Source organism: Pan troglodytes, chromosome 14 (genome assembly GCF_028858775.2).
Source record: "Pan troglodytes isolate AG18354 chromosome 14, NHGRI_mPanTro3-v2.0_pri, whole genome shotgun sequence".
Lineage (NCBI taxonomy): Eukaryota > Metazoa > Chordata > Mammalia > Primates > Hominidae > Pan > Pan troglodytes.
This window is the reverse complement of record NC_072412.2, coordinates 17,512,182-17,537,775: the sequence shown is the minus strand read 5'-3', so window position 1 is coordinate 17,537,775 and position 25,594 is coordinate 17,512,182. Positions and strand designations below refer to the sequence as shown.

Here is a 25,594-nt window from a genome sequence, read left to right as displayed (position 1 = left end):
CTGAGGGGGAGTCCTTTCCTTATTGTATGTTAGTCTTGGCTTTGTGAAAAAATTAGATGGTTTTAGATGTGTGGCTTTATTTCTGGGTTCTCTAGCCTGTTCCTTTGGTCTATGTGTCTATTTTTGTACCAGTATCCATGCTCTTTTAGGTATTGTAGTCTTGTAGTGTGGTTTGAAGTTGGGTGGTAGTATGAGTCTAGCTTTGTTCCTTTGCATAGAATAGCTTTGAGTATTCAGGCTCTTTTTTTGTTTCAAATAAGTTTTTTCATTTTTAAAAAATTCTGCAAAAATGCTGTTGGTAGTTTAATAGGAATAACATTGAATTCAAAAGTAAATTTATTTCAGTAGTATGGCCATTTTAGCAGTATTGATTCTTCCTATCCAAGAGCAAGGAATGTTTTTCTGTTTGTTTTTGTCATCTCTAATTTTTTTTTTAACAATGGTTCATAATTCTCATTGTAGAGAACATTTGCCTTCTTGGTTAGCTGTGTTTGCAGGTATTTTATTCTTTTGGTGGCTATTGTGAATAGAATTGTATTTTCAATTGGATGTTATTGGTGTATAGAAATGTTACTGATTTTCATACATTTATTTTGTATGCTGAAACTTTACTGAAGTTTTTTTTCAGATCTAGGAGCCTTTGGGCAGAGACTGTGGGCTTTTCTAAGTATAGAATTATATCATTTGTGAAATGAAATCATTTGACTTCCACTCTTCTATTTGGATGCCTTTTATTTATTTCCACTGCCTGATGGCTTTGGCTGGGACTTCCGGTATTTTATTTAATAGGAATAGTGAGCGTGGGTATCCTTGTTTTGTTCTGCTTCTCAAAAGGAATGTTTCAAGCTTTTGCCCTTTCAGTATGATCTTGACTGTGGGTTTGTTATAGATGGCTGTTATTATCTTGAGGTACGTACCTTTGATGCCTAGTTTTTGAGGGTGTTTAACTATGCATCCCAGGAATAAAGCCTACCTGATCATGGTGGATTAGCTTTTCTGATGTGATGCTGGATTCAGTTTGGTAAATATATTTATATTTATATGTAAATATGTATATTTTTATTTTTATTTATATGTATGTTTACATATATACTTATATAAATATATATTATATTTATATAAATAAAAATAATATATATTTATATACTTATGTATAATATATAAATTATATATATAGAAATATATTATATAAATTATATATTATATATAATTTATATATATAATTTACATATTATATATAATTTATATATAATTTATATATTATATATATAATTATATATATAAATTATTATATATATAATTATATATATAATATATAAATAAATATATATATATTTTTGAGATGGAGTTTCACTCTTGTTGCCCAGGCTGGAGTGCAGTGGCGTGATCTCAGCTCACTGTAACCTCCACCTCTCATGTTCAAGGGATTCTCCTGTCTCAGCCTCCCAAGTAGCTGGGACTACAGCCCTGTACCACCAAGCCCAGCTAATTTTTTCTATTTTTAGTAGAAACGGAGTTTCACCATGTTAGCTGGGCTGGTCTTGAACTCCTGACCTCAGGTGATCTGCTTGCCTCTGCCTCCCAAAATGCTGGGATTATAAGCGTGAGCCACCATGCCTAGCCCAATGTGCTTTTTTTTTTTTCCCCCATATCTGCTAGGTTTTGGTTTCAGAATGATGCTGTCCTCATAGAATGAGTTAGGAAGAAGTCTTTCCTCCTCCTTTTTTTGGAATAGTTTCAGTAAAACTGTAACCCCCTCTTCTTTATATGTGTGGTAGAATTTGGCTGTGAATCCATCTGGTCCAGAGTTTTTTCTGGTAAGCTTTTTATTATTGATTGAATTTTAGAAGTCAGTATTGGTCTGTTCAGAATTTTAATTTCTTCCTGATTCAGTCTTGAGAGTTTATATGTTTCCAGGTATTTATCCATTTCTTCTGTGTTTTCTAGTTTGTGTGCATAAAGGTGTTCATGATAGTCTCTAATGGTTTCATGTATTTCTGTGGCATCAGTGATAATATTTCCTTTGTCACTTTTTATCATGTTTAGGTAGATCATCTTTTTTCTTTAGCTAGCAGTCTATCAATCTTATTTATTCTTTCAGAAATAAGTTTCACTGGATTTTTGTGCAGTGTTTTTTTTTTTTTTGATCTCTGTTTCATTCAGTTCAGCTTTGATATTTCTTGTCTTCTAGCTTTGGGGTTGATTTGCTGTTACATTTATACTTCCTCTAGATATCGCCTGGCACAGTGGCTCATGCCTGTAATCCCAGCACTTTGAGAGGCCGAGGTGGGTGGATCATCTGAGGTCAGGAGTTTTGAGACCATCCTGACCAATATGGTGAAACCCCGTGTCTACTAAAAAGAAAATAATTAGCTGGGCATGGTGGCACACACCTGTAGTCTCAGCTAGGCTGAGACAGGAGAGTTGCTTGAACCTGGGAGATGGAGGTTGCAATGAGCTGAGATTGCTCCACTGCACTCCAGCCTGTGTGACAGGGCAAGACTCTGTCTCAAAAATAAATAAAATAAAAAGATACAATATTAAGTTCTCAATTTGATGTCTTTCTAACTTTTTAATGTGGGTGTTTAGTGCTACAAACTTTCCCTTTAACACTTTTTTTAAACAGTTTCTCAGTGATATAGGTATGTTGCATCTTTGTTTCTGTTAGTTTCACATAATTTATTGATTCCAGCCTTAATTTTATTCTTTACCCAAAAGTCACCAGCAGCTGCTTATTTAATTTTTTATTAAATTGTATGGTTTTAAGAGATCTTCTTGGTATTGATACCTATTTTTATTGCACTGTGGTCCGATAGATAGTGTGGTTGGTATGATTTTGATTCTTTAGAATATGCTGTGAGTTGCCTTATGGCCAAGTGTGTGGTGGTCAGTTGTAGAGTATGTGTCATGTACAGGTGAGAAGAATATATATTCTGGTTTTGCTGGCTGGAGTGTTCTGTAGATGACTGTTAGGTCCATTTGGTTAAGTGTCAAGTTTAGGTCCTAAATATATTCTGCCTTGGTGATCTGTCTAGTACTTTCAGTGGGGTTTTAAAGTCTCCCAGTATTATCGTGTGGTTATCTAAGTCTCTTCATAAGTCTCTAGGAACTTGATTTATGAATCTAGGTACTCCAGTGTTGGGTGCCTATAATTAACATTTAGGATAATTAAGTCTTCTTACTGAATTGAACCCATTATCATGAAATGCCCTTCTTTGTCTTTTTTGATCATTGTTAACTTAAAGTCTGTTTTGTCTGATAAAAGAATAGTAACTTCTGCTGTTTTTTGTTTTCTATTTGCTTGGTAGGTCTTTCTCCATCTGTTTTCTTTGAGCCTGTGGATGTCCTTGCATGTGAGATGGGTCTCTTGAAGACAGCATACAGTTGGGTCTTGCTTCTTTATTTAACTTGTCACTCTGCACCTTTTCAGTGGGGTATTCAGCACATTCTTTTTCGAGGTTAATATTGATATGTGCAGATTTGATCCTGACATTGTGTTGTTAGCTGTTTGTTATGATTGTGTATTTACATTATAGTATAAATAGCGCATGTACTTCAGTGTGTTTTTTGTGGTAGCCAGTAATAGTCTTTCTTTTCCATGTTTAACATACCCTTAAGAATCTCTTTTAAGGCAGGTTTGGTGGTAATGAATTCTCTTAGGATTTGCTTGTCTGAAAGGATATCTTTTATCTCTTGTTTATGAAGTTTAGTTTGGTGTGATTAGATTCTTGGTTGGAGTTTGTTTTCTTTGAGAATGCTGAATATAGGCCCCCCAATTGCTTTTGTCTTGTATGGTTTCTGCTGGAAGGTCTGCAGATAGCCTAATGGAGTTCCCTTTATAAGTGACCTGCACCTTGTCTCCAGCTGCCTTTAATATTTTTTCTTTCACACAGACCTTGGAGAATCTGATGACTACATGTCTTGGGGATGGTTATCTCGTGTACTATCTCCCAGGGGTCCCCTGAATTTTCCAAATTTGAATTTCAACCTCTCTAGGAAAGTTAAGAAAATTCTTATGGACAGTATCCTAAAAAGTGTTTTCCAAGTTACTCATTCTGTCTTCCTTTCTCTTAGAGATGCCAATGAGTTGTAGATTTGGCGTCTTCACATAATCCCATATTTCTCAAAGGTTTTGTTCATGAAAAACAATCTTTTTCAGTTATTTTTGTCTGACTGAATTAATTCAAAGAACTGGTCTTTGAGCTCTGAGATTCTTCCCTCAGCTTGGTCTCGTCTGGTGTTAATATTTCTGATTGTATTACAAAATTCTTTTTGTGACTTTTTCAGCTTTATCAGATCAGTTTTGTTCCTTCTTAAGAAGGCTACTTCATCTCTCATCTCTTGAATAGTTTTGCTGAATTTTTTAGATTCCCTGAAATGGGTTTCAGCTTTCTCCTCAATCTTGATGATCTTCATTGGCATCCAGGTTCTGAATTCTCTGTCTGTCATTCCAGCGATTTTATGCTGGTCCTCCACTTGAGTACTAGCCATAGGTCTTGGCTTGGCACTCCCATCCCATAGCCCTGTGCACCATAGCTCTGGGGTGAACTCAGGCTTTTCATTTTCTCCCCAGCTTGGGAGCAGCAGGGTTGGGGACCTTGGCAATGGCAATGGCAGAAAGCCTTTCACTTATCTCTTGGAGTACCACCTCAGAGACGTGCAGAGCTCTGCCAATCAGAATGATCAGTCAGAAATGGAGCAGCTGCGTTGTAGGCCCAAGCTGGGACCCCTGCCTAGTGAAGAGCAGGGGATTTGGGGCCAACAGGGAAAAGAGACTGGGCTTCCCTCCATATGGTGCCTGTGGCCTGCTGGAGGTGTGAGCAAAGCACTCAGGCACTTTGTTTCTTCCCCAGCCTGAGGGCAGCAAGGGCAGTATCACTGCAGCAGTAATGGCAAAAGGGCTCTCAGTTGCCTCTGGGAACTCCACCCCAGAGAGACGCAGAGCCACTGCCAATGAGAATGTTCAGCCAAGGGTGAGGTGGCTGAACTGTGGGCTTAAACCTGGGCCTCCCTCTGGTGAAGAGCAGGTTGCCGGAAGCTCACAGAGAAGAGAAACTGGGCTTCTCTCCATCTGGTGGCTGTGGCACGCTGGAGGTGCTGGCAAAGCAGTCAGGGTCTTTATTCTTTCCCTAGGCCAAGGGCAGCAGTGGTGGTACTGCTACAGTGGCAATGGCAGAGAGCCCATGGATTACCCCTGAAAGCTCCATCTCAGAGAGATGCAGAGATGCCACTGACTGAAGCAATCCTTCAAGGTGGGGGTGCAGGATGGCTGTGCTGGGGGCCCAGGTCAGGAGACCCTACCCAGTGAGGCATAGCAGAGAGGGGGATCCACGTGGATACAGTTTGCCCACTTTCTGAAAGGCAGCTGTGGCGTGCTAAGAAGCCTATGATAGTTCTTGGGCTCTTCAGTCCCTCCCTAGCCTAGGAGAGGTAGAGGCAGGGACCATGGCAGTTGCAAAAACAGTAGGCCTGACAGTTACCTCTGGGAGGTCAGTCTGCAGAGTTGCAATTAGCCTGAGTGCTCAGGCAGAGGGTAAGTAGCTGCACTGGGACCCAGGCCAGTGGGCACTACCAGGCGAGGTGTAGTGGAGGTGAGGCCGCTACAGGAGGTAGAGTAGAGACAGGAGGTGAGTCTGTCTCCTCCTCAGCACTGTAGATATGGCCTCTATCCTGGGGGCATGTGAGAGAGTCTGGCCTCTTCTGGTGGCAGAGCTATAGCAGCTGGCACTGTGGTGCTCAGGGGTCCAAGGCCCTTAGGGTTCCATGTGGGCCTGACTGGAGGCTCTGCCCAGACTCCATGCAGCTCTCTGTGTCAGTTGGGGAGCCCTGAGGGGAGGGTGTCAGGGGATTTTCTGTGCCCAGGATTTCAAAAGTCGATGGCAGAAGGGTGAGTCACCAGTGGCTCTTGCTCACTATTTTCCTGCCGTGGGGAGCCTCCCTGGGATCCACACCAATTCTGGGTGGGTGGCTTTTCTGTCTCACTCCTCTCTGCTCTCCGTGGTTCACATTTCTTCCTTGATGAATTCCCCATTTTAAAACAACTTTACATACATTTGTGGAGTGTAAGTGCAATTTCGTTACACGCATAGATTGCATAGTGCTATCAAGGTTCATCTATAGCAGTATCAGAATTTTTTTTTGAAAAAACTTACAGAGATGAGGTCTTGCTATTTTGCCCAGGCTGATCTGGAATTCCTGGGCTCAAGTGATCTGCCTGCCTCGGCCTCCCAGAGTGCTGAGATTACAGGGGTAAGTCACTGAACCTGGCCAGAATTGTTTTTTCTTTATACAGCTGAATAATATTTCATGTATGTGTGTATATCACATTTTGCTTATCTATTTACCTGTTGATGGGCATTAGGGTTGGTTGTACCTTTTGGCCATTGTGAATAATGTTGCTATGAACATGAGTGTACAAATACCTGTTTGCTCTCCTGTCCTTGCTCTCGGTTCTTTTGGGTATATACCCTGAAAGGGAGTTGTTGGATTATGTGATAATTCTGTGCTTAATATTTTAAGGGGCTGCCAAACCATTTTCCACAGGGGCTGCACCAGTTACATTCCAAAAAGCAGTGCATAAAGGGCCAGTTTTTCGATATCCTTGCTGACATTTAATATTTTCTGTTTATGTGTTGAATATTTAAAGTGTTTGAAATTCATTTGAGGGTCTTTCTTATTACCAAAATATTATAAAAAGTTTTTCAAATAGAGCAATATGCTGTAATATAAATCATCTTACTTGCTTCTTGATGCCCGTGATCTATTTTCACAGTAAGAAGAGAAACTTCTCGCCACCCATCCTCAGTCCACTGCACCCACCCTTTGCTGTGTCAGGATGTGCAGGGGAGAGAGGGAGCTTGGCAGCTCTGTCCTGCATTGGTCTGTGGTAGTCCATCACTGGGTTGTAAAGCACCTCTCCTCCTCCTCCTTCTTGGGAGAAATTTCACTGATTCTGAGTGCCATCTGCATTTATTTTGGGTGTGATATTAACCCAATGTTATTGAAATAACACTAGATAGGAAGTTAGGGGATAGATTCTCTATCTGATGAGAGTTTTGGGCAAATCACATACTTAATTTTTTCGTCTTGTTTTTTCTCTTAGGTAAGAAAACAGTAAATTAGGCAGCCAGTGGGAGATCCTCAGAGCTCCGAATGTGGATTTGGAACACCACATTTCTACCACTGATTTTCTTATTACTTGTCTTGCACAAAGATCATGGCCCAAGTAACAGTGTCCACCCTGGCCGTTGAAGATGAGGAGTCCTCAGCAGGATGGTAGTGACATTCCTCATGTTAGCTCTTGAGTCCATGGTGAGACCTTCTATTCTGACATTCCATAGTTGGGTAGAACTGGGCTGTAGATAAGGTTGATTTGTTTTTGTAGAAGATATAATTTTATGTCTTTTTAGTTTTAAGGAGTAGTTTTTTTTTCTTGAGTAGCAGTTACGCCTTTCAAATCACATTTTATTACCATGCTTCAGAATGTTTAATTTTTACTTTGAATCTTAAATAATTTTCTACCATTATTTTAGGCAGTCTTTTGTTTTGTAAGTGTGAAGTTTGAAATTATGTATAATATTTGTGGTTACTCAGAATGAGTTTGTATACTAGAGTAGGGGGCTGGAGTTTTATTGTATCAATATGTAGAAGATTCCCAGAATTTGGGGTCATGAGGGCATCTTTACTATTGTGTATCTATATTTCTTCTGCTTACACATTCACTATTGCATTAACCACCTCTTTCTAAATTGTTTAGTGTTAGCTGTTTATGGTTTTTTTTTTTTTTTTTTTTCGGAATCTCACTCTGTCACCCAAGGTGGAGTGCAGTGGTGCGATCTTAGCTCACTGCAACCTCTGACTCCCAGGCTCAAGTGATTCTCCTGACAGCCTTTCCAGTAGCTGGGACTGCAGATATGTGCCATCACACTCAACTAATTTTTGTATTTTTGCTAAAGATGGGGTTTCACAATGTTGGCAAGGCTTGTCTTAAACTCCCGAGCTCAAGTGATCTGTCTGCCTTGGCCTCCCAAATTGCTGGGATTACAGGTGAGAGCCACCACACCTGGCCAGCTCTTTACTTAAAAAAATAAAGCCTATAATATGCATAATTACAGTGAAATATTGAGTACTGATTATGTAGTTTTGTATTTTTATATTACTATCATGGTGGTTATACAATTAATTTATATTTTTATGGGTATGTAGTTGGAAATAGTATTTATTATAAAAAGTATCAGGTGGCTGGGCACGGTGGCTCACGCCAGTAATCACAGCACTTTGAGAGGCCAAGGCGGGTGGATCACGAGGTCAGGAGATTGAGACCATCCTGGCTAACAGGGTGAAACCCCGTCTCTACTAAAAATACAAAAAAAATTAGCTGGGTGTGGTGGCGGATGCCTGTAGTTCCAGCTACTCAGGAGGCTGAGGCAGGAGAATGGCATGAACCCAGGAGGTGGAGCTTGCAGTGAGCTGAGATCGTGCCACTGCACTCCAGTCTGGGCGACAGAGTGAGACTCTGTCTCAAAAAAAGAAGAAAAAGTATCAGACTTAGGTATTATCTTTTTTTTTAACCTTTTTTTTTTTTTTTTTTTTTGAGAAAGGATCTTACTCTGTTGTCCAGACTGGAATGCAGTGGTGTAATCATGGCTCACTGCAGCCTGGACATACTGGGTTCAAGTGGTCTTCCCACCTCAGCCTCAGAGTAGCTGGGACTGTAGGCATGTGCTACCACATCTGGCTACTTTGTTGTGCTTTTTAGTGGAGATGAGGTCTTAATATATTGCCCAGGCTGGTCTGTAACTCTGGAGCTCAATCAATTCCACCTCTGCCTTTCAAAGTCCTGAGATTACAGGCATGAGCCACTGTTCCTGGCCTAGCTAATTTTTAAGCTTTTTTGTAGACAGGGTTTCTTTATGTTGCCCAGGTTTGTCTTAAACTCCTGGGTTCAAGCAATTGTCCTGTCTTGGCTTCCCAAAGTGTTGGAATTACAGGTATGAGCCACCATGCATGGCCTTAGGTGTTTTCTGACATATTAAATGTAAATGTTTTAAGCAGGAGTATGCATTTTCCTCCTCTTAAGTGGTTGAAAAGTATTTAGGTGGTGCTTAACCTCACAGAACTCTGTGTGACAAAGTTTGTGGATACTTTTTTTTCATTTTTTTGAGACAGGATCTGACTCTTTTAAGATGGAGGGCAGTGGCATGATCATAGCTCAGTGCAGCCTTGACCTCTTGGGTTCAAGTGACCTTCCTGCCTCAGCCTCCCAAAGTGCTCAGATTACAGGCTTGAGCAGCTGTGCTTGGCCATCTGTTTTGTTTTCTTAGTGCATTTAAAAAAATGTTTTAAGAACTTTATAAAATTATCTCCTTAGAGAAATTTTAGAATGGTTGGTGGTTATATATTGTTATTTTATGAATGACTTGTTTCTGCCTTGTGATCATAAAACCAGGCAAAATTTGTGACTTTAATGTTAAATAAAAATTTAGAGATGAAATGCTGTTCTGTTTATAATAAAATGTTTTTTTTTAAATATTGATCTCTGCAAAGAATACCATAAGGCCACGTAAGACCCATTCACTTCCTTAGAGTTTCTTTACAGTTCCCTCATCTTTGGCATAGTCATTTCACTATTCTCAGCCTTTATTTCTTCCTCCCCAGCATTATTAGTAAGACCATTTCTCCTCCTTTTCCTAGTTGTATATTACACAGTATAATTAAAGTTATAGAAACTGCTGAGTTTTTCACTGGCTTGTCAGAGTGCTAAGCAGATCCAGGCTGACTTTATCTCTTCCTTGGCTGGTAGACTTGTTTTATCTAATCTATGGATAGTACATGAATCTTGCTTCCTCTTTCATAAACATTGCCTTTGTTGACAGGATTGTTTTAGAGTGTGGATACTGAAGCAAGAATGTACCCTCATTTACCACAAGGTAAGTAAATAATAGTTCCTTACAGGAGAGTAGCCACAGCACATGTCATGTAAGTGCAATGGAAGGAAATTACCGAGGCCCATCATTCTTCTTGCTGGGGCAGTTGTCGGCCCACCTCCAAGTCAGAAGTTCGCTACCATGGCTTTATTATAGCTCAAAAGATTTCTCATCACCTCACTAGCTGCTAAATTAGTTACTGAAGATAACATTTTAAAGCAATATTATGCAGAAATAATCTCCATTTAAGAAATTAGAGGGCATTTATTGTACAAATCAAAAACAAATACTGGAAAGCTTACAGTTTTCAACAAATGATACTGAGAAAATAGGCTATTTGGTAAAAAGTAAAAATTGTGGTAAAAACAAGCTTCAATGTATAGTCTTCATCATGTGATGAGTTAAATTCTAGATGAGCAAAAATAGTTATACTGAGACAAATTTTAAAACCAAAACAAAATATATGTAATTATTGTATAATTATTTAATTCCATAAATGGCTTTTCTATGCCTAAAATAAGTGATGTACCTCTATGGGTCAGTCAGAGATACACTAACACATTTGATAAATAGACAAAAGAAATGGTCATTTGCAGAAAATTATGCTACGATACTCTTTAATTTTAACACCAATCAGTGGAGTATGTTTATGACACTAAGATACCCTTTTTCAAGGTTTCTGGAAAAGTCACATGGTAACATTTGCTAGGATGTTATGAACCTTATTAGAAAGCAAATTTTAGTAGATTTTGAGTATTTGGAGTATTGACTCTTAATGGTTGTTTTTCTTGACTCTCATGTCTTTTTTGAGAAAGTCATTGAAGATGTACATAAATATTTGCTTCCCAGGTTATTACAGTAGTGTTATTTTTAGGAGGGAAAATTGGAATCACTGACCTTTGAAATGATGTTAGCACTAAATGAATTATGGTGTATCCATAAAATGGAATACTATGTACTCTATAACGTTTTTAAAGAATTTGACTCTCATAGAAATATTCTTAGTGAAAGTCAGTAAGTAATCACCTAAATGTGATTCTGGCTATGTGTAGATGGGGTAATACTTCTGGAGGAGGGGATTATGTACTGAATACTGTAGTGTGGGTTTCAGTCCCTTCTTTCAATTCTGATGGCACTAATTTCCCCAGCTGCTGCGAGTGTTCGAGTCACCTTGTCCACCTTTTCCCTGGGGAGGGCCACACTGGCTTCTGAGCTTTTGGTGCAGCTGCATCCCTGTTCAGCACTTTGCCTGTTCAGCCATGCCTGCCTCCCACCTCCTGGGTGCTGTTATTGGCAGTGCTCCCCAGCAAGCCTGTGTGAAATATCAGTCTCTTTCTTGGAGTATCTGACCTGTAATAGATTACAAGGGATTTCTGCATTTTTTTCTTATAAATCTTGTGGTGTCTTTTGCTTAAAATCAGGCAAAAATCTATTTAGAAAGAGTAGTAACTTTAAAAAATGGTGTTAGATTTTTTTTTTTTAACAGAGTCTTGCACTGTTGCCCAGTCTGGAGTGCATTGGCACGATCTCAACTCACTGCAACCTCTGCCTCCCAGGTTCAAGTGATTCTCCTGCCTCAGCCTCCCAAGTAGCTAGGATTACAGGCATGAGCCACCACACCCGACCTTTTATTTATTTGTTTGTTATTATTATTATTATTATTATTATTTGGATTTTTAGTACAGATGGGGTTTCACTGCATTGGCCAGCCTTTTCTCAAACTCCTGACCTCGTGATCCACCCGCCTTGGCCTCCCAAAGTGCTGGAACTACAAGGCATGAGGTGCTGTGCCCAGGCTTGTGTTAGATTTTTTAATTCATCTAGCAGAAGTGGTGCTTTTAAATGTCTGCCTTTAACATAATATTTGCTGTTCTTATTATAGTTTAAAGAACTGGCCAAGTTTAAGGCCAAAGTGGCCTGCATCACAGAGTATAAAGCAGATCTCTTTGCCTTCAGAACTGAAGGACAGAGGACACAACTTTTTCAATACCAGAAAGGATTTTCAAGCCGATTTTGTGAAATATTGTAAGCATTGTATTGTTATTTTTATTTCATTGTTTTTAAACCTAAATATTTATAGATAACACTAGTCATATTTGCTTCTAAAGCAGAATGAGGTTTAAACTATAAAAAAAATTTTTTTTTGAGGTGGAGTCTCATTCTGTTGTCTAGGCTGGAGTGCAGTGGTGAGGTCTCGGCTCACTGCCACCTCTGCTTCCTGAGTTCAAGCAAATCCCCTGCCTCAGCCTCCTGAGTAGCTGGGATTACAGGCACGTGGCACCACACCCAGCTAATTTTTTTTTTCTATTTTTAGTGGAGATGGGGTTTCACCATGTTGGTCAAGCTGGTACTGAACTCCTGACTTCAAATGATCCACTCACCTCGGCCTCTCAAAGTGCTGGGATTACAGGTGTGAGCCACTGTGCATGGCCTAAACTATGAATGATTTTCTGAAATGTTTATGAAGACATTTCAAAATGCTTAAAAGGAATCACTGAAGTGGTGATATGTCAGGGTAGATACTGAAGAGTTAAGAACAATGGCAAGTGTTGATTGTATGGGGCTCCTTGCTTGGCTTCACTCTGGATTAATGAGATGCATTAGAGAGAAGATAATGAAGGGAGAGAAATTTTGAATACATTAAACGTTCTTACTCAGATATGGAGTTCTAGATAAAGGTGGTGAACTGAAAACAAGAAATTCACTGTGCAAAGGAGTTTGTTTAAGCATGATGCAGAATTAAACAGTTCTCAACTTGCTGAGTGGAATCACCTTATCTGAATCTTCAGTGGGTTTTGTAATCCTCGTTTAGAGCAATGAGCTTATTTGACATTGGAATACAGTATTAAAATTTACTATAGGGTGTTAATACTTATGGCCTTTCACAGTATGACAATTTTCATATCTGTATGTAACCTAACACTGTCGATAGGTTTCATGTTAACTGAGTGAAACACTGAAAGGGAACAAAAAAAGGCAGGGCGTCTATAGGCACAGAATACATACAGGCATAACTCATTTTTTTGAACCCTGCAGATACTGCAGTTTTTACAAATTGAAGATTTGTGGGAATCTTGTGTCAAGCAAGTCTTTTGTGCCATTTTTCCAACAGCATGTGCTCTCTTTGGTTCTCTGTGTCACATTTGGTTACTCTTAGAATATTTCAAACTTCTTCATGATTATTATATGTGCTGTGGTGACCTGCGATCAGTGAGCGTTGATGTTACTGTTGTAATTGTTTTGGACTCCATGAATGCACCCATATAAGATGGCAAACCTCATTGGCAAATGTTGTGTGCTCTGACTGATCCACCAATCAGGTGGTTTCCCATCGCTTCCTCTCCTAACGCCTCCCTAGTCCCTGAGACACAATATTGAAATGAGGCCAGTTAACAGCCCTCCAGTGGCCTCTAAGTGTTCATGTAAAAGAAAGAGTTGCAGTCTGCTCACTTTAAATGAAGTTAAAAATGATGAAGCTTAGTGAGGAAGACATGTTGGCAGCTGAAAGCTAGGCCAAACAGTTTGCCAGGTGGTGAATGCACAGGAAAAGTTATCAAAGGAAATGAGAAGTGCTACTCTAGTGAACCCACAAATGATAAGAAAGCAAAACAGCCTTATTGCTGATATGGAGAAACTTTGAGTGGTCTGGATAGAAGGTCAAACTGGCCACAACATTCCTGTAAGTCAAAGCTTAATCCAGAACAAAGCCCTAACTCTCTTCAATTCTGTGGTGGCTGAGAGGAGGTGAGTAAGCTGCAAAAGAAAAGCTGAAATCTAGCAGAGGTTGGCTCATAAGGTTTAAAGAAACACACAGTCTGTATAATATAAAAGTGCAAAGTGAAGCAGCAAGTGCTTGATGTAGGAACTGCAAGTTCTTCAGAAGATCTCGCTGAGATAATTCATGAAGATGGCTACACTCAAAAAACAGATTTTTAATGTAGACAAAACAGCTTTATATTGGAAGATGCCTTCTGGGACTTTGCTAGCTAGAGAGAATTCCATTACTGGCTTCAAAGCTTCAAAGGACAGGCTGAGACTCTTGTTAGGGGCTAATGCAGCTGATGACTTTAACTGAAGCCAGTGCTCATTTACCATTCCAAAAATTCTAGGGCCCTTAAGAGCTATGCTAAATCTGCTCTGCATGTGCTCTCTCAGTGGAACAGTAAAGCCTGGATGACAGCATATCTCTTTATAGCATTGTTCACTGAATATTTTAAGCCTACTTTTGAGACCAACTGCCAAGAAAAAAAAGTTCCTTTCAAAATATTACTGCTCATTAACACTGCACCCAGTCCCTCTGAGAGCCCTGATGGAGGTTGTACAAAGACATGAATATCATTTTCATGCCTGCTAATGCAACATCCATTCTGCAGCCCATGGATTTAGGAGTAATTTCAAGTCTTATGATTATTATTATTTTCTTTTTTGAGAAGGTCATCTTACTGTTGTTCAGGCTTGAGTGTAATGGCACATTCACAGCTCACTGCAGCCTCAGTCTTCTCAGGCTCAGGTGATCCTCCCACTACAGCCTGCTGAATAGCTGGGAGCACAGGTGGTGTACCAGCATGCCTGGCTAATTTTTGTAGGTTTTTTTTGTAGAGATGTTTTGTTTCCATGTTGTCTAGGCTGGTTTCAAACTTCTGGGTTCAAGCAATCTGCCCACCTTGGCCTTCTTTAGAGCTTGGGATTACAGGTGTGAGCCACTGCACTCAGCCTTCAAGTTTTATTCTTTAAGAAATATATTTTGTAGGCCAGGCGTGGTGTCTCATGCCTGTAATCCCAGCGATTTGGGAGGCCAAGGCAGGCAGATCACAAGGTCAGGAGATCGAGACCAGCCTGACCAACATGGTGCAACCCCATCTCTACTAAAAACACAAAAATTAGCTGGGCGTGGTGGTGTGTGCCTGTAATCCCAGCTACTCAGGTGTCTGAGGCAGGAGAATCACTTGAACCAGGAAGTCAGAGGTTCCAGTGAGCCAAGATCGCACCACTGCACTCCAGCCTGGCAACAGAGCAAGATTCCATCTCAAAAAAAGAAATAATTACATTTTGTAAGGCCATAGCTGCCAGAGATAGTGATTCCTCTGATGGATCTGGGCAAAGTAAATTAAAAACCTTCTGGGAAAGATTTACTGTTCTAGGTGCCATTAAGAACATTTGTGATTCAAGGGAAGAGAACAAAATTAACATTAACAAGACTGGTGGAAGAAGTTGATTCCATCTCTCATAGGTGACTTTAAGGGGTTCGGGATTTTAGAGGACGAAGGAACTGCAGATGTGGTGGAAATAGCATGTGAACTAGAATTAGAAGTGGAGCCTGCTGGCTGGGCACAGTGGCTCATGCCTATAATCCCAGCACTTTGGGAGGTTGAGGTGCGATTACCTGAGGTCAGGAGTTTGAGACCAGCCTGACCAACATGGAGAAAGCCCATCTCCACTAAAAATACAAAATTAGCCAGGCATGGTGGTGCACGCCTGTAATCCCAGCTACTTGTGAGGCTGGGGCAGGAGAATTACTTGAACCCAGGGGGCGGAGGTTGCAGTGAGTGGAGATCCTGTCATTGCACCCCAGCCTGGGCAACAAGAGTGAAACTCTGTCTCCAAAAAAAAAAAAAAAGCCTGCAGATGGGACTGAACTGCTGCAATTTCATGATCAAACATGAACAGATAAGGAGTTGCTTCTTACAATGAGCAAAGAAAGTCGTCTCTGAAATGGAATCTACTCCTGGTGTAGATGTCGTGAATATTGTTGAAATGACAAAAGATTTAGAATATTCCATAAATTTACTTCATAAAGCAATGGCAGGCTTTCGGAGGGCTGACTCTGATTTGGAAAGAAGTTCCACTGTGTGTAAAATGCTACCCAATAGCATCATACCTCCCAGAGATCTTTTGTGAAAGAAAGATTCAACTAACTTTTAAATGCATTGGGAAACGAAGACATTTGTGTAACTTCACTTTATGCTTCCATGATTGTGGTGGTCTGGAATTGAACCTACAGTATCTCCCACAGATGTCTGTATGCCACTAAGCTTTAAACTTAAATTTGTGTTGTCAGATTAGATTCAATTCATGATAAATTGAGCACATTACTAGTGAATTAAAAATTTTGCTAATTCACTAATTCCTATTCCCAGTAGTATTTTTAGTTTCTTAAAAAAACTATCCTCGCCACTGTATCCCTCCCCTCACCACCTGTGTTATAATCTTCCAAGCTTTATGGTAGTAACCCATTTTTTAAATTTTGCCAATATTTTAATTTTGAGAAATGTTAAGTCCTTGATTGTGTGTTTCTTTATACTAATAATGCTGTTTTGATTGTGTGTGTGTCACCTGCCCTCTGACCCACAAATACCACAATCTCGCAGGCAGCTGTGTTTATTCTCCCCTCCCTGTGCTCCGTGGCTTACATGGTTCTCCACTGATTTGAACTAAGCCTTAGGAGAGTTGTCCTCGTTGCGAGTTGTAGTCCCCGCCTATTGGTATTTATAGTTTGTTTACATTGCTACTAATTTGATACCATGGAGAATGGTTTTTGTACCTAATTCTCAAGTACCTTTTATTTGTTTGCAATAGTGTTCTTCTGAAACATAATCAATAGTTTCATGAGGAAGTTGTAGAAATTCTTCAGGAGAATTCTGAGCCCTTTTCTAGGATTTAGTGAAGTGCTATTACATAGAACTAAATATAATGCGAGTCATTCACATGATTTAAAACTTTCTAGTTATAACATTAAAAAATACAGGGAAACAAGTGAAAATCATTTAGTGGTAATACTTTAAAATATTTCAATGTGTGATCAATATAGAAATTATTAATGGGATATTTGGAATACTTTTTGTGCTGAGTTTTCAAAAGTCAATGTGTATTGTTCACCTACAGCACATCTGAATTTGGACTGGCCACATTTCAAGTGTTACATGTGTCTAGTGGTTATTCTGCTGGACTTCGTAAGCCTAGAATTTGTTTCCTGATGATAATCTTCCCATATTTAAATTTATAGCCAATAAATTACTCTTATTTTACGTTTGTATTTTAAAAGCTCCCTTTAAGATCTTCCCCCTGCCTTTTTTTTTTAAACACAGGGTCTCTTTTTGTGACCCAGACTCGTGTGTAGTGGTAAAATTATAGCACATCGTAACCTTAAATTCCTGGACTCAAGCAATCCTCTTGCTTCAGCCTCCAAAGTAGCTAGGACTACAGATATGCACCACCACACTTAATTTTATTAATCTTTTTTTATAGGGATAGGTTGTTTCTATGTTGCTCAAGCTGGTCTTGAAATCCTGGGCTCAAGCAATTCTGCCTCAGCCTCCCAAGGTGGTGGGATTATAAGTGTGAGCCACTTCACTTGACCTATTTTTTGTTTGTATAACAGATCATAAATATTGGAATACAGGAAAAACTATTTTTACTAAAAGCCAAATAAATATTAAGAAAATAGATATGCACGTTAATATTTTTTACAGGTGTTGAAGAAGAAGAAAAGGTTGCAGAGATGTGTAAAATAAGGTCTACAACCCAGGTGAATCAGATGAGTGTAGATGTTGTAGAAATGGCAACACTCGGAAAAAAACAGTTGAGGACTGTTTCTGCTTTTGCTGTCTTAAAAGCAACACACTTAAATTTTATAAAAGATACCTGATATAATAGAGTTTTTAAAGGGTAGACTATGTTATGTCATTGACTTAACAGTCATATAACAACATTTTCACAAGCTGAATGGACGAGGAATAACCTTACTTTCCACTTCCTTTTAGGAGGAACCCAAGAAATATGCCAGGGTAGGACCATCTTAAAGACAATAATGCAAGAAATCAGACATTTCTCTCTCCTTTTGTGTAGTTTTTAAAGTCAGATATTTAATATACTTTACATTTTGGCCCTTTGGATCGGTGTCAGGTTTAGAACTTCTTACATGTGAATAGGGTGCTGTAGTGTTAAGTAATTTTAAAACCACATGTTACAAAAGATCACGTATGCCTTTATTAAGCCACAATAAGGTAGTGATGATTTTGTTCTTTAATCTTAAAATTTAATGACATTTATCTGCTTTTTGCCTCTCCCAGGGAAAGCTTTACAAAAACCCACAGAGGTACCTGTACCATATGAGAAGATGCTACAAGACCAGTCAGCTTTGATAGTACAGGGGCTTCCAGAAGGTGTTGCCTTTAAACACCCTGAGAATTATGATCTTGCAACCCTGAAATGGATTTTGGAGAACACAGCTGGGATTTCATTTATTATTAAGAGGTGAAGTGCTTTCTCCCTTCGTGCCCATCAATGGTTTATTCATATAAATTTGAATATTCAGCTTATGTTAATATAGTTTAAAAATTCTTGGTTAAGACAATTCATTTAAATTCATGCTGTCATTAATTTTATGTATTCATGTGTAGTTTTATTAGATTTGTTTTATTGCAGATCTTTCTTAGAGCCAAAGAAGCATCTAGATTAGTGATTGCTTTGCTTCCTTGATAGCTGGCTGGCTTCCTAATCCCGTTTTGCTAGATTTAAATACACTTTAATGGTTTCTTTTTTATTTTCTTTGAGAATATGATGTAAGACATTTTCCTATGGGCTGCTTAGATATTTATATAATCCAAGAAAAGTTCATTGAGCTGAAAAAGTAGAGACTTGTTTTTTGTTTTCAGATCAGCTACTTGTTTTCTACATAAGATCATAGATCTGCGCCCACTTCCAAGCATCACGAGTAGGATTAATGACCTAATGTCACTGAATAGGCATGGCATTTTTGGGCACAGCTTTGGGTGGGGAGGGGATGCACAGCTGTGTATAAGCATTATGGCTTTGGAGGGCTCGGAGTCTCGTGGAAGAGAGAAAAGTTTGTAAAATGGCCATGGCAAGAGTCTCACATCCCTGCTGTAAGACTGGTTCAGAGAAAGTGCTGCGAATGTTCATTAGGGGTTGGATTCCTTTATAGTTCAGGAAGAATTTCATGAGGGAGAGGGCATTTACATGAGCCCTTGGAGAATGAGAAGGATTTCACCTTCCTTTAGGGAAGTTTAGCCATTTCATTTGAAGAGAAAAAATGATAGAGTGGTACCTTTTGGAGTCAATTTTTTTTTAGACTTTTGAAATAACAAATATCATTGGAATACTCTTCACAATGTAAGGATAAAAGGGAAAATAATATGTACATAAACACACACATTTTGTTTTCTGTTAACCTTTGTTTTATTCTCATTGTGGTGAAAAGGTTAATTTTTAGCAGCTTTATTGAAGTATAATTGATGCACCATAAAATTCACCTGTCTGAAGTATTTAATTCACTGATAGTAAATTTACAGTCTTACATTTTTTTAAATGATTTTGCAACAATCATCACAATCTAATTTTAGGGTGCTTTTGTGACCCCATCTCTGAATTATGATATAGAAATTGAGTACATAGTGTGTTTCCTATTGAAATTAGTTTTTTTTCACTGAGCATAATTCACCTCAGGCTCAGTGGGCTTGTTGCGTGGATCAGTAGCTCCTTTTTATTGCTGAACATTAAGTATTCTATGAACATACCAACTGTTTAATCATCACTTGATGATTCTGTTGTTTTCATTTTTTGCTGTTATGAATAATGCTACAGTGACCATACTTGAGCAAGTTTTTGTCTGGACATATACCTTAGTATCTCTTGTATATATACCTAGGGGTATAATTACTAGGAATAGGGTACATTTACACTGAACTTTTAAGAAACTGACCGGTTGTTTTCCCAAGTGGCTGTACCATTGTATATTCCAGTAGCACATTATGAGGGTTCAGATTCTCCACATTGCTGCCAACTTACTGTCTTCTTGATGTTAGCCATCATAATAGGTGTGAAGTGGTATCTCATTTTGGTATTTTGTTTTGTTTTGTTTTATATTTCTCTAGTGACTATTGATGTTGTGTTACCTTTTACTTTTTTTTTTTGAGACAGGGTCTCACTCTGTCACTCAGGTTAGAGTCCAGTGGCATGATCTGGGCTGAGTGCAGCCTCAACCTTCCTGGCTCAGGTGATCCTCCTGCCTCTGTCTTGAGTAGCTAGGACTACAGGTGTGCACCATCATACCTGGCTAATTTTTGATTTTTTTTTTTTTTGTAGAGATGGGGTTTCCTCACATTGCCCAGGCTGGTGTCAAACTCCTGGGCTCAAGCAATCCACCTGCCTAGGCTTCCCAAAGTGCTTGGATTACAGGTTTGTGTTATCTTTCAATGCGCTTATTGGTCATTTACAAATTTTTTTGCAGTAATGTCTACTTAGATCCTCTTCCCATTTTAAAATTGGGTTTGTCTTTTGTTGAGTCATAAGAGTTTTTTACATAGCCTCAATATAAGTCCCTAATTGATTGATGATTTTGAAAAAATTTGCATGTGAGACAGGATGTCACACTTTCATGCAGGCTGTAGTGTAGGATTTGGAAATATTTTCTCCAATTCTAATAATTCTACATTACTCTTAATATATAAGTTGTCTTCTCCCTTGCTTGGTAGTATCGTTTTGAGGCAGAAAAGTTTTTAATTTTGACAGAAACCAGATTATTCTCTTGGCACTTGTGCCTTTGACTTCATTTTTTTTTTTTTTTTTTTGAGACAGTTTCGCTCTGTCACCCAGGCTGGAGTGCAGTGGCATGATCTCGGCTCACCGCAACCTCCACCTCCTGGGTTCAAGCGATTCTCCTGCCTCAGCCTCCTGAGTAGCTGGGACTACAGGCGCGTGCCACCACACCCAGCTAAGTTTTTGTATTTCTAGTAGAGACAGGGTTTCACTGTATTAGCCAGGATGGTCTCTATCTCCTGACATCGTGATCCACCTGCCTCAGCCTCCCAAAGTGGTGGAATTACAGGCATAAGCCACTGCATCCAGCCTTGACTTCATATTTAAGAAACCATTGCCTAACCCAAAGGCATGAAGATTTTATTTTGTTTTACTTTTTTTTTTTTTTTTTGGTGACATGTCTATGTAAGTGTCTGCCCATTTAAAAATTGTGTTTTTCTTCTTTTACGAGTTACAGGAGTTCTCGATATGCTCTGGATACAAGTCTTTTATCAGAAGTAAGATTCTGCACATACTGCTTCTGTCTGGCTAGTTGTTTCATTTTCTTGGTGGTGTCCCTTATTGCTCAAAAGCTTTTGTTTTGGTGAAATTCAGTTTTTCAAGTTTTCCTTTTATTACTATGCTCTTGGTGTTGTATCTAAAGAATCTTTGTCCAACCTAAGGTCACAAAGGTTTAGACTTAGATCTTCTTCCTGAAATTTATAGTTTTAGCTCTTATGTTTAGGGGTAAGATCCATTGTGAGTTATTTTTTGCACATATTGTGAGGTAAGAGTTTAAAGTCACCATTTTGCATGTGATTTACCAGCAGCATCTGTTGAAAAGACCATTCCTTCTCTGCTTACTTGCCATAAAACCTTTTTCAAAAATCAACTCTTGGGCTCAAGTAGTCCACTCATCTTGGCCTCCCAAAGTGCTAGGATTACAAGCATGCATCACCGTGCCTGGTACTAGTTTGGTACTAGTATTAAGGGATTTATAGCTTATATGTTCCTTTAAGCTATATAACCTGTCTTTAGGTTATATGTGGGGTCCAAAAATTTTAATCATATGAAACACAATTTTACATTGTTGAAAAATAGTCAGCGTCTCTGGGCTTAACCTCTTGCAGAGGGTGGGAGCCAGTTGTCAGTTGCATTATATCTGAATTCTCACTGTTGCAGATCCTGCCATTGTGGGGCTTTTAACTATGCTTTCACATGAGTTCAAAAAATATCTTATGGCTCAGTGTGATGACTCATGCCTATAGTCTCAGCACTTTGGCAGGCTGTGGCATGTGGATTGCTGGAGACAAGGAGTTAGAGACCAGCCTGGGCAACATGGCAAAACCCCACCTCTATCAAAATACAAAAATTACACAGGTGTGGTGGTGCATGTCTGTAGTCTCAGCTACTTAGGAGTCTGAGGCAAGAGGGTCGCTTGGGTCCAGGAATTGGAGGCTGAAGTGAGCTAGGATTATACCATGGCACTCCAGCCTGGGCAACAGAGCAAGATTATATCTCTAAAATATAAAAATTTATATTCTACAGTGAATTTCATATTTAGGATTTATCCAGAAACACAGGATAATTTTATAAAAAATCTTAATTCATTTTCTCATATTATTGAACTAACTAGAAATAATGTATCATCTGTGTGTCTCATGAAAAAGCAGCAGAAATCCTTAATATAATTGGTTGGAATATTATTGCAAATGCCAACCCATTATTGTCTAATAGTAAACCACTAGAAGCATGCTTCATATGAAAAAGATACACACTCCCACCAGTTGCTCATCAGTTTCCTAGATGTATAAACCAGTACAGATTAGTTGCAAATAATTAGAAAGTAAAGGGCACATCTTGTTTTGCAGGTCATATGATTGTATATGTAGGAAACCAGTCAGAATCATTTAGAAAATGAATAAAATCCAAACATTTATAATCTGACATTACTTTTAATAAATGTTAAAATCCAGATATAATAAGACTTTAGATTAAAAGCAGGTGAAAAAAGAAACACTTCAGTTTCTTGAAATGTTTCCTAAGCCTACCTTTAACTAAAAATCGAAAAGTTTTGTATGGCAAAACCATCTAAAATGTGTCAAAGGACGTGTAAGAGAAAGGGTAGGCTATTTGCAAGAAAATGACAAAGGGTTTGATTTACGAAGAACGAATCCAGGCTGGGCATGGTGGCTTACACCAGTAATCCCAGTCATTGAAGGGCCAAGATGGGAGGATTGCTTGCACTCAGGAGTTTGAATCCAGCCTAGGCAACAAAGGAAGACCCCATCTATATGTTGTTTTAAAAGAAGCAAGCCACAAAATAAATGAGCAGAGACTCAAGAAATTCTCAATCTCGTTAAAGAAGTGCGGATAACAATCTAAGAATGAAAATGTTTGACACCTAGCAGGTTGGCAGACAGTAAATTTTGCTTATGCTCAGTCTTAGCAAAGGGTTTGGAAAAACAGGCAGGTTAAGACATTGTTTATGTGCATATAAACTGTAGCTATCTTGTGCATGGTACTTTGACAATATTTATTATTTTAAGATGCATGTATTCTTTAACCCATTGCTGCCTTATAAAAAAGATAATTAACCTACTGTTCCATTCTGGAAATTCCATCCATGTTGCCAGTAAACACAAAATGATAGATCTGTTTATATTCATAGGGAAGTACCTGTAAGATAGACTACAAGAGAAAAGCTTGATGTAGAAGAGATAAATAATACTGTAATTCTTTAAAATTTTTGTTGTAAAATCAGTTACAGTTTGAAGCAATTTCAAGCTAACAGAAAGACCCCAGAAAGCATCCATGTATATGGTGCAATAAACTTTTTCCTGTACTATTTGACAGTAAGTTGCCAGCACAATGCCCTATCTCTCAGCTACTTCCATGTGTAATTTTTACAAACAAGGACATTGGCCTGTGTAACCACAGTACAGTCAGCACAATAAGGAAAATCATCGTGTGCATGCACACATTTACATCTGTATTTGTCTGTGTACTTACACATGTTGAAGGCCAAAAGCTCATACCTGTATCTTCAGTTCTGTTCTTAACATCCAGAGCTTGGGTTGGTTTGTTTGTTTCTTTTCCTATTTACAATGCTTTCATAGAACCATGCCACCCAGATATTCTCAGCCTATTGATTTATTTCATCATTTACCCAGTATTTATCTTGTGTACTAGTGCCACCGTTGAGCCTCCCGCTGCTGAGCCCATGTCCTTTACTCACATGGGACACTCTTTGGTGGGCTGTTACCACCTTGCCTGACCCTCATCTGCCTCTGTCTGCCCAGGCCCTTGGCAACTTCTCCTGCTCCTCCTAAACCTTCTCATCTTGCTGTGTTTCCCGGGGCAATCACCTGCCACACTTAGCACCATCTAATGGCATCTGGAATGAATTGTTGGGGAGAGGGGAAGAGCTGTGATAATGTGTGTGTGTGCATGTATGTGAATGAGCTTTTATGTATGTAAATGTATTTTGGGAGAGCTGCAAGAAACCATAGAAGTATTATTATTTTTTGTTTTGTTTTGAAATGAAGTCTCACTTTGTTGCCCAGGCTAGAGTGCAGTGGTTTGATCTCAGCTCACTGCAACCTTCGTCTCCCAGGTTCAAGTGATTCTCCTGCCTCAGCCTCCTGAGTAGCTGGGATTACAGGTGAGTGCCACCACGCCCAGATAAGTTTTGTATTTTTAGTAGCTACTGGGTTTCACCATGTTGGCCAGGCTGGTCTTGTACTTCTGACCTCAAATGATCCACCTGCCTTGGCCTTCCTCCAAAAATTAGAACACTAAGGTGTCTAAGGAACAAATCTAGGTCATGGCTGCCACTGCACCCACTCTCATTTTGACTTTGGAGGTGGGATACTGTGTGGTTGGCACTGGCGGCTTTGGGGCATAGTGAAGCTGTCGGTAGTGTCAGAGACATTGTCAACCAGACATTTATCTTGTTATTGGAGGGCCTTCATTCACCAGGCTGAATGAAGGTACCAAGGAGTGACCTTGATGGGATTAGGGTGCAGACAAGGAGACAAAAAGAAGGCACAGATCCCTTCCCCTTCTCTAGCCTATTGTCTCCACATAGTGTGTTCTTGTGGTAGAGACTCACACAAAGCCAGTTGCTGTGCAGAGCTCAAGCTTCACCAGAAACCCAGAGGATGGGTTTGCAACTAAGAGACAACAGCTTTAATGGCTAGCCCTGGCTACCCTCTTTGGCTACTCAGGAAATATACACACCCTTCCCTGCACATTTGACTTTCTGTACAACAACACAACTGTTCCATCCAACAGAGTGCAACTTCCTACAAAGAAATCAGTTTTTACCATCTGCTCAAAATGAGGAGACGTAGTGTTCCAACAGCCACACCCATCTCTGGGAGACTGACTATCTAGTCATGAGGCATATCACTTACTCTTCAAATTCAATCCTAACCTATTTGAGTAATCTCTAGTCTAATGGACAAATGGAAAAGAAACCTCCAATAAAACTTCTGTAAAATACTGCGCATAGAAGAAGGGAATAGTTAATATATGCAAATACATAATCTGCATACAAACACATTCATAGCAGGAAAGGAAGAAAATACGTACAGTTGCTACAGTCTACTTTTCTACAACTTACAAGACTTTTTTTGGATTTAACCTTTTTAGTTCATACATTTGTAGGTTTTTCTAGGGTAACTGTGATATTTGTTATTGTATCATCTGTGTCATGATGAAGTCAGAGTAGTTGGGGTGTCCATCACCTTGAGTATTTATGATTTCAAGTCCTCTCTTCTAACTAATTTGGAATGTACAATGCATTGTTGTTAACTATAGTCATTCTCATCTGCAGTCAATTGTCACAAAAATTTATTCCTTAGTTTACTACGCTTACATTAATGTTTTTAGTTTTTTTGTTTTGTTTTGTTTTGTTTTGTTTTGTTTTTTTGAGACAGTCTTGCTCTGTCGCCCCGGCTGGAGTGCAGTGGTGTGATCTCGGCTCACCGCAAGCTCTGCCTTAGGGGTTCACGCCATTCTCCTGCCTCAGCCTCCCGAGTAGCTGGAACTACAGGTGCCCACCACCACACACAGCTACATTTTTGTATTTTTTGTAGAGACGGGGTTTCACCGTGTTGGCCATGCTG

The 25,594-nt window shown here is 39.2% G+C and overlaps 1 pseudogene; it reads left to right on the top strand.

Annotated features, from left to right (window-relative positions):
* The window catches only part of LOC112207474 (general transcription factor II-I-like), a 42,594-nt pseudogene that overhangs the window by 16,224 nt on the left and 776 nt on the right, over positions 1-25,594 (top strand).